Genomic DNA, 12426 nt, shown 5'->3' on the forward strand with positions numbered 1-12426 from the left:
GGCATGTCAAGGAGGAAGGGCCTCAGTAAACCAGCCCACATTCTTTGGGTTGGGACCCTGAAAAACTACATCTTAGGAGAAAGAGTGAGTGAACCAGAAATAGGCAGTCTCAATAGGAAGTGAAGCCAAATTTTTGGTTATCTCAATTCTTCATTAAACTAAAATTATCTCGGGTTGCTAGTTTTCTAAGTGAATCACATACAAGAAGTAAAAGTGTATTCTCTCTGGAAGAAGATAATATCAAATTATCTTTATAATTTTCCATAATTAATATCTGGCACTCAATCAAAAACTTTGCATTGAAGAACAAGACTTTGTGACTGAAACTCAAAAGAAATTGTGAACAAAAGAAGTACAGCACAGGGATCCAAATAATGGAGATATAAACCATGAACTTTAAATAGCTAATTATGGGGATTAAATGACAAGATTGAGAATTTGTCCTGCGAAGCTGAAATTATAAAAAAAAAGAACGAAATGGAAATTAGCAATAAAAATATAATAACCGAAATTAACCCAATAAATAAGTGTTATGCCTGGTTACACATAGCCAAAGAGAGAAATAATAAGGTAGAAGTCAATAAAATATTCAGACTAAAAGACACAGAGTCAATGGAATAGGAAACACAGACTATACAATAAGAAACATATGGAGTATAGTCAAAATGTATAATTGGAGTTCCAAGAGATATATTTTTTTCTTGATTCATCACAAAGTTGGCATTTCAGAGCAGTGAAAAAGGGACCTCTCAATAAATTGTCTTGGGCCAATTGGATAGTTATTCAGAACAAAAGTGAATCTTGAATCGTACATTTTACCATATTCAGAAATCAGTTCTGATCATTTCATAAAGCTAAGTCTGAAAGTGAGAAACTTCTTAAAATATTACACAGGAAAATATTTTTGTGATCTTGCAGTGGGTGAAGATTTTTAAAGAAGAAACAAAGAAACCAACCTTTAAAGTAAAAGTTGAGTTAATAAGTTGCAATAAAATTTTGAAGTTCTTCTCATCCAAAGATACGTTTAAGCACATTAAAAAGAAAACCACAGAGCAGAAGAAAATCTTTTCAATACATATAATTCAGACACTTGTATCTAGAATTAGCAAGTTTACCTGCAGCTATAAGAAATTGACACAAATAACCCAATAGAATGTTTGACATGAAGCTTGAATAGGCACTTCATGAAATGACCAATAACATGAAAAGGTTCTTAACTTCATTAGTAATCAGTTAAATGCAAATGCAAGCTGTAATAAGTTACCACTACACATACACCAGAATGGTTAAATTACAAAGGTTGATATTGCCAAGTATTGGAGATGTGAAACCATTAAATTTTCCTTGCACTGCTGATAGGAATATATATTTCTGTAACCACTTTGTAAACCTGTTTCGCATCATCTAGTGAAGCTGAATATACACATCCTATAGTTCAGCAGTTTGATTTCTTAAGATGTGTACAATCTTCTATATGTTTTGCTTATATAATTATAAACATATACATATATAATTTATAGCAAATGTGTATAAAAAATCTAGAATAATACAAACCAAATTATGAATAGCTGTTAATAGTAGTGGTATTACAGAGAACTATCCCTTTCCATTTGTACATTTTGAAATTATATGAAATTTGTTACATAAATTTGATTTAAAATTGGAAAAGAACATAAATTTGATTTAAAGTTGGAAAAGAAAGGATAAAAAAGTAGGTCAACAATAACAAGAGACTAATAATAAACAACAGTCTTTTTCACAGTAGGCAGATGAGAACTTTGTCATGTGATTAGTATATTCTGCTAATACGTACAAAGCCTGCTAGTTTAATAATCATCTAAAAGCCTTTGTTTGAAAAGAAAAAACTTCACTTGTAAGAGAACCCCAAACTGGTTTGTGAGCTGCAGTTTTCCAGCTGTCCACAGTTCTGCCTCATTGCATGGTGATGTGCTTCATTGATTCCTAAAGCATAACTCCAGACAAAACCAAAAATCTGCAGAGCAGAAGAGTTCTCAAATCACCTCTACAGCTGTGAAAACCAGACCTGTCACAATCAGCACGGTGGCATGGTTAGATAAGATAATATGTGTAGAAGTGTTCTGAAAAATAGGAGTTGTGGTACAAACACAAAACATTATTCGAAGTCTGATTGTGGGAGCTTTGAAGGTATGAATTTCCTTCACCATCAAAAGCCAGCTTAAAGATTCCAGCGATACTAGGGAAATGGCATTTCCAGAGTCAATGGGATGGCAGCGCTGCAAATGTTCTCTAACTCATAATATCCTTTACTTTGATCTCTTCTGAAACCCTGTTTTATACAGCCCTCCTCCATTGCATAACTGCTTTACCTATGATGATCCTTAGCTGTGTCATCTGGGTTTTCAGTTTATCTATGTTGTAAAATTTATGACATTCAGACAAGTGAGATACTGCTATAAAATGTTATCTTAATCTTGAGAGGGTGGTTTCCCAAAAGTGAGCTCTTTGGGACATTAGTCCTATGAATTGCTGTTTAAGTACTTTGAAAACAGCTATAGCTACTGTACTTTTGGAAGGTGACAGTGCACTTGAACAGATTACGTTGTGAGGAATACTGCAATAGATAATCTCTGTTGACCTTTTACAACCCAAAAAATACTTAGAAAAAGGGTTATTTGATCAAATACATTCATGGAAATTCTCCAAACTTATATGACCAAAGAACCCAGGTAATATTTACTAATATCACATAGAACTAATATAACAAATATTTCATATTATTTCAGAAGCTCTACTTTTTAAAAACTCCAGAAAAGAAATAAATTATATGCATAGTTAAGAAACTTAACTCCAGTACTTAAGCCATCATTATAGAAGGGCTCATATGCAAAAGGTTTCAATTTCTCCTTAAATATATGGGGAGCTCAGTATTATGACATACAAATGTTTTGATTCAGAAATTTAAAGCTTTCTCAGTGCCTTAGTCGTTATTACCAAAATAAATTAGTATCATAAGAACATGAAGAGAAACTCAAGCATGGTGGTTAAAGAAGTAGCGTAGATTTGAATAGATCTGATTTACATTTGCAGTCATGTTCATGATATTGGATAAGTAATCTAAATTTTGTGAATTTTGGTTTTCTCATCTATAAAATAGAGATAATAGTAATAGCATTTACATCATAGGATTATTAAAAAGCTTATTAACAGTACATCTACAGTGTTTAGTATAAGGCTAAATCTATATTAGAACCTTCTATTAAGGTGTCTCATTTTCATATCAAGTAAGCACGTTAGTACATAAATATTTAAATGAATTTTATCTATAAAGGATTCACCATGGCAGGCTGTCCAGTTAAGCATGTGATGCTAATATTTTCAAATGTCTTTTTTGCAAGGTGAGTAAAGGGAGAAAGAGTATGCTTTCTGACTAAATATGGATAAATTAAAGTTTGTTGTGATATGAGAGAATCATTTTCCTAAAGAAATTTAACTGAATTCAATAAAAACATTAGATATACCCCCTGTACACACAAAGCCATAGATTAATACTACATGCTGTGTGATGTTAGTTTTCAAAAATGAGTTTCCTGGAGAAGAAGAAATTCTACCTTAAAACTGTAACAGTCTAGAAATCCTGCCTGAGGTTCCAGCCAGCAGCTTGACCTACAAATTTCAGACTTGCCAGTACCCACAATCATATGAACCAATTCTTTAAAATCCTTCTCTCTCTTACTCACTCTCTCTCTCCTTCTACTACACACACACACACACACACACACACACACACACACAGATACACACAAAGTGGTTCTGTTCCTCTAGAGAACCCTGATGCATACATGCTGTGAGGGATACCAGGGTGAATTATGACTTTATTTGATCAGTATTTATGCTGCCTTTGCAAATTAAAGAATTTTCCAATTCCTCTTTTTTTTGAGCACCCATTATAAACCAGACACCTCATGAGGAACTTAGGCATACATTATCTAACTGCATCATTATAATGATCCAACAAAAGTAAGAAGCAAATATGCAATATTAGAAACTTCAATTTGTATATTACTTTACAAAACATAAGACCCCAAAAGAAAGGATACAAATATAGAAAAAATAAAGCAGGAAATGAGGAAATTCATAGACATGAACAAAATAAGTAGGAAAAAAATACTTTGAAATTTCATTGTCATTTACTCAGGAAATATTTTGAGTTATCCTGGGCTAAGCCTACTTATTTCTATATAATGGATTAAGCACATCTTTCCCTAATTACATAATCCTCCACTACTCCATGGTATATATTATTACTTGGAGTATCCTCCTCTACTCCAAGTATGTATAGTTAAATGAAAATTATTTAACAATATATACTTAAATAAAAAATATGGTTATAAGGAGAGAAATAAAATATGAATTTAATTTCAGCTCTACTTATTAGTAACTTATTGGCCTTGGATAGGCCTCTTAGTCTCACTTTTGTTACCCATAAAATGGAAATAAGAGTAAACACCTTACAAGGGTATTATGAAGATCAAAATACTAGTGTTTTAAAGAAATGCAAGGGAGAGGACAGCACAATGCCTTCAATAAAAGCTAAATTTCTGAAGTTTTTGCAGTTCTGCAAACTGTAAACTCTAAATTCTTCTCAACACTAAACTAAACTTTTTAAAACTAAGCCTCTGTTGCTTTTTTAAATGAAACTTTTAGAAACAAAAATTACAATCATTGAAATTAAAATGTTAGTAACTGGATTAAATAGTACATTTGAAACAGCTCAGTAACTGGAAGATAAATATAACGAAATTGCCAGAATGTAACACAGATGTATCAGGATTTTTTTTTAATGAGAGAGAGATTGAAAAAGATGGAGAATAACCTGGGAAGGTGTAACATACAACTAGAGTTGAAGAAAGAGAAGAGAGAAAGGATATGGAAGAGGTAATATGCTGAAAGATAAAGACTGAGAGTTTCCTAAAATTAATGAAAGACATTAAAATGCACATAAACAAAACACAATATACTAAGCAGAATAATAGAAAATGACACCTAAATTTATTGTATTAACATTCCATAACCTACCAAAATGTGAAAAAAAAATTTTTTTAGGTTATATCCTTTATCTGCTAATCACAGATTAAATCCTGTATATGCTAATTACAAATTAATCTGTTTTTCTTGTAACCAGGAAAATGCAAAATAATAAAATATGTCATAATGATACACTTAATTGCAATTTTAAAGCATTTGGTGTTTTTCTTGTAGGTGTGTACTTGCATGTGTGTGTGTTTATGTGTATGTCTGTATCAGGCTAATTCATTACTTGCTGGAAGTCATACCACAAAGCATTTTTGCCAGCTATTTATGTTCTTTCCTCACTTAGGTAAAGTAAATCCCATACTTTCTCAGTGGGGTTAAGGTCAAGACTCTGAGGGGAGCCACTCCTTCCTAATTAGTTCCCCAGACTCCTCTTTTTTTCCCCCTTTAAATGGCAACAACAGTCTAGAAAAATGTTTGGAGTCATAATCCCCCTGATAAATGAATCCCTGATCAAGCAGCTGGTTTCCAGAAGGGACTCCTTGCTGTGCTGCAATTATGTTGAAGCTGAACTCCAGTAGTTCAGGTCACAGCTGAAGTACTGAAGGGAAAAACACCTATCTCAGAGCTCCACTGTATGACACACTAAGCTACAACACTCCTGCTTCTCTTCTCCAAAGCCCTCACCCAAAGATCAATATTCTTGTTAGTTAATGAGAAAAATACTTAATGATGTGAATGCACGTGCAGGTCCTTGACTGGTGACCCAGGCAGGGGAGACTCATGCCTCAGAGTGTACTGGCAATTTAAAACCCATCCAAAAAATCTTGAAAATGATTTTCTATTTATTAGGTAATGCACTTGACTTTTCAGTTACTGAATAGTTATCTATTAACAGTGGAGCCATATTATTTGAGATTTTGCAGGTAACATCATTATAAAGAACAATATTTATAAATGCAAAGTTATATATAATACTAAGGGTTAGGAAAGGCCACATCTTAAATACTAGAAATGACGGCTCTTTAAAACACACACACAGAGGAACATGTACAGAATTTTTCACCTGAGCACTACCTGATTGTATAGATTTTTCAGATACCTTTTCATAATTCTTATATATTTATTTTCACTCCCTGATTCTGCTAGGATAATAATGTTCAGTTCATGTTCCATGTGAAGGCTCAGTCCTTCATCATTTAATACTGTCAGTCATATTATGTCAAATATAAAGTTGATTTGTGTTTATGCCAAGACAATGTTAACTTCCCTACTCTCAGTATTTCTAACATACCTTTCCATGAGATCACTATGCATCCTCCTTTTTATTTATTTTTTTTTTTGAGACAGAATTTCACTCTGTCACCCAGGTTACAGTACAGTGGCACTATCTCAGCTCACTGCAACCTCCACCTCCTGGGTTCACGTGATTCTCCTGCCTCAGCCTCCCGAGTAGCTGGGACTATAGGCACGGGCCACCACTCCTAGCTAATTTTTGGTATTTTAAGTAGAGACGGGGTTTCATCTGTTAGCCGGGATGCTCTTAGTCTCCTGAGCTCATAATCTGCCCATCTCAGCCTCTCAAAGTGCTGGGATTACAGGCGTGAGCCACTGCGCCAGGCCTCCTTCATTCCCTTAATATCAGAAAAATAATTCAAATCTTTTCAGAAAAAAAAAAAAAAAGATGTTTTAAAAGACAATGAGACACTAAGCTACAAGACTCCTGCTTCTTATTGTATGAAATGAGGTGACAATCACCCCTATGCAAAGTTAAAGGATGAGAGACTGTAGAGGAAGTTTAAAACATATAAAATAGAAAAAGAATCAATAATCAGAATAAAGAATTTCCTACTTCACTAGGCTTTACTAAGCCTGCCACAACAAATTACCACAAATTGAGTGGCTTAAAACAACAAAAATGTATTCTCTTACAGTTCTGGAGGTAATAAGTCCAAAATCAAACTGTCAGTAAAGCCACACTCCCTCTGAAGCCTCTGGGGAAACCATTCCTTGGCTTGTGGCTGCATAATTCCAATCTCTGTCTCCATCTTCAGTTGACCTTCTCCTTCATCTGCCCATATGTTCTTCCTTTGAATGTCTCTTGGAAGGACACTTGTTGGATTTATAGCCCACCCAGATTATATAGGATGATCTCATCTTGAGATTCTTAATGAATCACTTCTGCAAAATGCATTTTCAAATAAGATCACATTAATGGGGTCCAGAGGTTAGAATATGAATATACCTTTGTGGAGTTGGGTCCTAATTCAACACAATATGTCTATCAGGCTTTAGTTAAAATAGCTCTTATAAGCTTTTGATTTGAGGCAATCTACTATGAACATATAAGATGAAATAAAGTTTAAAAAGAATTCAAGATACAAATCATAGTGAATCAGAAGATTAAAGCAGTAAATAAAACTGAAACTATTGGTGTAAATGACTTCAGGTCTCAAAAAGACAAACAAATTTAACTCAATATTATGGGGACCCATAATACCTATAGAACAGTGCAGTAGGTATTATGCACTGTTATAAATGGTGGGCATCTCACTATCAGAGGGAAAGTTTTTAACATTAAAAATTTTCTTTCTAATCCTAGTTTTAAATAAATGCTAAGTGTTATCAAACATTTTTTTCATTGAGCATTTTCCCTGTTAATGCTCTTTAGTACATTGCATTAATAAGTTCTGAAATAAATTCTATCTGTTCATTAAAAACAAATTACAGAGGGAGCCGCGGTGGCTCTGGCCAGTTGTCCTGGCGCTTGAGGAGGCGAGGCTATGAGTTCAAGGCCAACCTGGGCAAAATTAAAAACCTCTCATTCATTAAAAAAAAAAAAAAATTGAAAAAAATTACAGAGACCTAAATGCATTCAAGAAAAGTCTTTATTCACTCATGATTTTTTAAAAATAATAACTTCTTGAAAATGAAGAATAGAGGGAAACTTCCTTAATCTGATTTTTTAAAAGAACTCTCAAAAGCCTCTGTAAACATCACACTAAATGGAAAAACGTTTGAAGCATTTCTAACTTGTGAATAAACAAGCAAGTTTCCTTGCTATTATCTTCTGTATTCACCACCATATGGGGTAGAAACATTGTAAAGGAAAAGACAAAACTGTCTCTGTGATATGATCACCTAGATAGAAAAGACAAGCAAATCTCCTAATAAACTCATAGACCTAAAAAGAGTTCATAAAGATTGCTGGATACAAGATCAACATACAAAAATTAATGATATTTATAAACACCAATTACACCAGCTAAATCAACCATAAAGTATAAAGAAAAAAGATATCATTCACAAACACAAAAACTGTAGGTAATGAGAAACAAAGATGTTCAAAAACATTATAGACATAGCTGCTCATGGTGGCACATGCCCGTAGTCCCAGCTACTTGGGTGAGGCAGGAGGCTTATTTGAACCCAGGAGTTCAAGGTTGCAGTGAACTATGATTGCACCACTGCACTCCAGCCTGAGCAACAGGGCAAGACCTCATCATAAAAACAAAACAAAAAACAAACAAACCTTTATGGAGAAACTATAACGTATCATTGAAGAAATAGATCAAGAGATATATTATATTTGTAGATGAAAAGACTCAATATGTCTTAAAAGTTATTATGATAAAATAGTAACAATTTATATAAGATCACATAAATTCAATTGCAATTAAGACTGTTATCTTGTTTTAATGTGATACTGACAGGATGACCCCTACACTTTGGTTGTCAAATAATTTTGAAAAAGATGAAGAAGGCCTGCAGACAGTGTAGAGGTGAAGGCACCAGTAAAACAGAGTATAAACCCAGACAGACTCAGACATACATGATAATTTCGTATTTCAATTAAGCGAGGAAAGGATAAAGTATTTAGTAAATGGTGCTAGGACTAATGGATATCTATAGGGAGAAACAAATTTTCTATCTCACAGTATAAATACAAATATTTTACAATCCCAGCTACTTGGGAGGCTGAGGCAGGAGAATCACTTGAACCCAGGAGGAGGAGGTTGCTGTGAGCCTAGATCACGCAACTGCACTCCAGCCTGGACGACAAGAGTGAAACTCTGTTTCCAAAATAAAAGAAAAGAAAAATGGGCAGTTCACAGACACAGATATCTTCAATCAACACATGGAGATAAAGCACTGTAAATGACAATTAGCTGAAACCATAAACAGATCTAAAATGACTAATATAATGAAATTATTAACACAGGCAATAAAGAAATCATGATTACTGTGTTTTTAAATAAAAGACAAGCTTGAATATATTTGTAAGGGAGAAGAATTCATTAAAAAGCAAATAGCAGATTTTAAAAATCAAATAGTATTTCTTAACATGAAAATTAAAATAATTGAGACTAGAAACACAAGCCTAGGCAACAAAGCAAGACACTGTCTGTACAAAAGTTTTGAAAATTATCCAGGTGAGGTGGTACACACCTGTAATCTCAGCTACTCGTTAGGCTGAAATGGGAGGATCACTTGAGTCCAGGAGTTTGAAGTTACAATGAACCATGATCACATGACCGCACTTCAGCACACACACACACACACACACACACACACCCCAGAATTAACACAAATGAAAAAAGAATTTGTGAATTAGAAGATGGTCTGTATAACAGTTCTAGAATGGAGCACAAAAATAAAAGAGAAGAAAAACATGAAATAAATGTTGAAAGACATGTAGAAGAAAGTGACTAACAAATACTCAGTCTTTGTTACATAACACAGTGAAAGAAAAAATAGGGGCAATGCAATATTTGTAGTGATAAGGGGTGAGAGTTTTTCAAAAATTAATCAAAGATATTCATTCAGTTATTCAATAATCACAATGAATCTCAAACAAGCAAAATTTTTGAAAATTCAGGTAGGGCGCCATGGCTCATGTCAGTAAAACGAACACTTTGGGAAGCTGAAGCAGGAGGATCCCCGGAAGTCAGGAGATGGGAGGATCATTTGAGACCAGGAAGTTGAGGCTGAAGCTAGCCATGATTGCACCACTGCACACCAGACTGGGCAACCCTGTCTCTGAAGAAAAAAATAAAATTTAAGAAATCTACACCCAAGCATATTCTATGAAAATACAGAACCTCAAAGTCAGAGAGGCCCTCAAAGTTGGATTATGATTATAGATGTGGTATACTAACCCTTTACTTCTCAACAGCCACAGTGAAATTCAGACTCAGAAATGGGATCTATAATATTCTAGATTTCTGTAAACAGAGAAAATGTTATGCAAGAATGGATAAATGTATTTTCAGGCTACTAAAAAATTATTAACCACCATTAGACTCACTCGAATATTTGTAGTGCAAATAGAATTTTTACATCTATATAAGAAACAACAAAAAAAGACTCACTTGTACCCAGAACATATGACATATATCCATAAGCAAATGAGCAATAGATTTGGAATAGGTACTTCAAAACAGGAGAAATTCAAATCATCAGTAAACATATACAATTTACTAATCTTCTTCTAAATCAAGGCAACATGATTTAAAACAGCAGTTACTGTTTTATACCTAGCAGATGGGAAAAAATTTAAAAGTCTAACAATACCAAATCATGAAGAGGATGTAGAGTAGCAGGAGCTATCATATACTACTGATGGTAATGCAAACCAATACAACTAACTCAGATAATAGTTCAGCATTTTATAATAATGTTAAAAACCCATTTCTATTCTTCTCCAAATTACAAATTACAAAGCACGTGGTCACTCTTTTCCAAAGATCCTATCAGTTATAAAACACAACTGTGTTAGTTTTCTTTCAATGCGTAACAAGTAACCACAAACTTTATGCTCACTGTTCTGTTGGCCAGAAGTCTTTGCACGATGTAACTGGATTCTCCACTCAGGGTGTCACAAGACTAAAATCAATGTGATACCTAGGCTACCTTCCCATCTGGAGCCCAGTGTCCTTTTTCAAGTTCCTGTGACTGTGGCAAGGTTCAGTTCCTTGCACATGTAGAGCTGAAGTCTTCATTCCCTTGCCGGCTGGCAGCAGGGGCAACTTTCCCTTCTGCTTCCTTAACCCTGTGGCTCTCTCCATCTTTAAAGCCAACAAGAGAGTCTTCTTTGTGTTGAATCCCTCTCATGTTTCTAATATCTTTCACTAGGAAAAGCACAGTCCCTTTTAAGGATTCAGCTGGTTAGGTTAGGTCTACACAGAATAATCTGTTCTTAAAGTCAACTGTACCTTAGAACAGAGTCTAATCCTGGGAGTGACTATCTCATCATAGTCATGTGTAAGGTGTATAAACTAGGGTGTAGGGATATTGAGAGCCCTCTTAAAATTTTAATTTTACGCTAATTTTCCCAATTGTTTAGAGTTAAAATAGAGTATTGAGTTTTCCACTCTTTTAAATTTTTATTTGACCTTATTTTGTGGACTAGATACTTTGCTAGGTGATACACATAGCTTATTTAATGTCTTAACAACTTTATGAAATAAGTACTATCTTCATTTTATAGCAGAGAATAGTGAATTTTAGGTTGATGATGAGACTTGTCTAAGGTTACCCAGATAAAAATGGCAGAGCAAAGATCCAAACCAAGTCCTATCTATCTTCAGAGTCCTCCTTAACCACCCTGCCAAACTCTCTCTGGCCAGTTTTCCTGTATGTAGTCTATCAAGAACAAATTCTCTTAGCTTCCAGCTGGCTGTGCAAACTGGAATCTGTTCTCACAACAAACACTTATTTTTCTCTCTCTTTCATTGTCAAAAATCCTCTTTTTGTCATTTGTCCTTGAGTGTGTAGACTTCCCTTCACATCTTTCCTACTGACCATTTTAATTAAATAATTACATCTCTGAATCACAGCCTTCTAATCTGCAGTGTCTAAGTGTGATGATTTTAATAGCAAATTGACATTATTTATATTTTTATGTAAAAATCCCAAAATATAGATGATATGGTTTGAATGTGTCCCCAAAAAGCATATGTTGGAAGCTTATTCCCCAGTGCAACAGTGTTGGGAGGTGGAGCTTAATAGGAGTGTTTAGGTCATGAGGGCTGTACTCTCATGAAAGGATTAATGCCTGATATAGTTTGGATATTTGTCCCCATTCAAATCTCATGTTGAATTGTAATCCCCAGTTTTGGAGGTGAGGCCTGGTGGTAGGAGTTGGATCATGGAAGTGGATCTCTCATGAATGACTTGGGCCATCCCCTTGATGATAAGTGAGCTCTCGCTCAGTTCACACAAGACCTGGTCATTTAAAAAGGTGTGGCAACTCTGATCCAACTCTCTCTCTCTTGCTCCCGCTTTTGCCATGTGAACTGCAAGCTTCTGTTCACCTTCTGCCATGAGTAAAAGCTTCCTGAGGGCTCCCCAGAAGCAGATTCCAGCACTGTGCTTCCTGTATACCCTGCAGAGGTGTGAGCCAATTAAATC

This window comes from Cebus imitator, unplaced genomic scaffold (assembly GCF_001604975.1).
Source record: "Cebus imitator isolate Cc_AM_T3 unplaced genomic scaffold, Cebus_imitator-1.0 Scaffold249, whole genome shotgun sequence".
NCBI lineage: Eukaryota > Metazoa > Chordata > Mammalia > Primates > Cebidae > Cebus > Cebus imitator.